This window comes from Euphorbia lathyris, chromosome 6 (genome assembly GCF_963576675.1).
Source record: "Euphorbia lathyris chromosome 6, ddEupLath1.1, whole genome shotgun sequence".
Lineage (NCBI taxonomy): Eukaryota > Viridiplantae > Streptophyta > Magnoliopsida > Malpighiales > Euphorbiaceae > Euphorbia > Euphorbia lathyris.
This window is the reverse complement of record NC_088915.1, coordinates 78,723,995-78,725,766: the sequence shown is the minus strand read 5'-3', so window position 1 is coordinate 78,725,766 and position 1,772 is coordinate 78,723,995. Positions and strand designations below refer to the sequence as shown.

Genomic DNA, 1,772 nt, shown 5'->3' with positions numbered 1-1,772 from the left:
GAAGAATTGACGGCTGAAGCGCATGAGGTTTGACGAACCTACGGAGTTTGAGAGAAAGATTGACAACCCGGATCTCAAAGTGTTCGTTGCAATGCTATCCAAGTTTCTACTTCTCTGTTAACTTGTGAAAATTCACATTTCATTAATGATATACTTATTTATTCAATACATTCTTACTGTTGTTATTTTGATATTGTTCTGACAAAATGATTTTCAAAATGATAAATTGGTGTTTTTATTAAAACGTTCTATTCCATCTTATTCATATAAGAACTTTGTTGAACACTTAACAAATTTAGTTTTTATGAATGACATGATCGCTGATCGCGGCTTATCAGAAATAAAACACTAGTTTGATTAAGGTAGGAATCATCTCAACACCAGGGGGATTTCTATGGTTCGAAGCCATTTAATTGAGTATATCGCTATATTGTTACATGTCCATAATCTCACAAAGTTAAAGTTGCTTTCTTTGCTTTATGAAAATAAGTTCTATTTTATTCCGATTACGGAAGTATCTGCTTTATAATCAAAATTCCAAAACGGAGTTGTTCTCTAAACTCGATATAATCCTTCTATCTAATCCTAATTTACCAAAACCAATTCCATCAAATAAAACGTATTTCTTTTATTAAACCTAAACACGTGATTAAACCGAATTAAATAAAGTTTTAGTTAAAAAGCGTTCCCTGTGGGTTCGATATCTTTTATTACTACAAGCGTATAACGTGCACTGGCGGAAATCGCTCAACAAGTTTTTGGCGCCGTTGCCGGGGAACGCCAAAATTTTTGACAAAATTTTAAATTTTTCGTGTTTTATTTCGAATCTAGGTTTAAACATACTTATTTTAACTTTATAATTTAATAGTTTTCATTTACTAATTTATTTATTTTTCAAAATTCTGTTTTGTAGGTAGTTTCGGTTCGTGCAAGATTTCAAGTTCATGCGCAGTTCTCGAAGTTCAGGCATTGTACCAGACCCTATAGACCCAGAAATTGAGAAAACCATTAGGAAGAACAAGAAAAATAAGAAAAACAAAAATAAGACCCCAGTAAAAATATATACCGAGCCAGAAAAAATGGCAGACCCACCAACACTTATGGAATACGCTAGGCCAAGTGTGGCCGGTGTAACCAATAGTATCGTTAGACCCAGAATCACCGCAAACCAATTTGAAATTAAGCCAGCTTTGCTTAATATGTTTCAAAATAATGTAACATTTTACGGGTTACCTAACGAAAATCCTAACACCCACTTAACAAATTTCCTTGAAATTTGTGACACTTTTAAAATTCCAGATGTGACTGCAGAAGCAATCAAACTTCGCCTCTTTCCCTTCACCTTGAAGGACAGAGCCAAAGAATGGTTAACTTCTATGCCAGCCGCAACTTTTGCCACTTGGGAACAATTAGCCCAAGCGTTTTTATCTAAATATTTTCCTTTAGCAAAAACCGCAAGAGTCATAAAGGAGTTAACATCTTTTTCTCAAAGGACAATGAGACTCTTTATGAAACTTGGGAATGTTTTAAAGAACTTCAACGTTTATGCCCACACCACCAATTACCCGCTGAACTTTTAATGCAAACATTTTACAATGGACTAAATCCTACAACTAGGGGTTCATTAGATGCTATGTCGAGAGGGCTATTTATGAAGAAAACATCAGCCCAAGCGAGAGAACTTTTGGAGGAAATGGAAATCAACAGCAGTATGTGGCCCGCGGAACGTGGACATATGCCGGTGGCAAAACCATCATCCTCAACCACACCAT

The 1,772-nt window shown here is 35.3% G+C and overlaps 1 non-coding gene across 1 annotated transcript; it reads right to left on the bottom strand.

The window, feature by feature from the left end:
- Window positions 1–1,457: 1,457 nt before the first annotated feature.
- On the bottom strand, window positions 1,458–1,563 carry LOC136234468 (small nucleolar RNA R71). The gene has a single exon (XR_010691350.1). It is a non-coding gene; the product is annotated as a small nucleolar RNA R71 (small nucleolar RNA).
- Window positions 1,564–1,772: the final 209 nt, after the last annotated feature.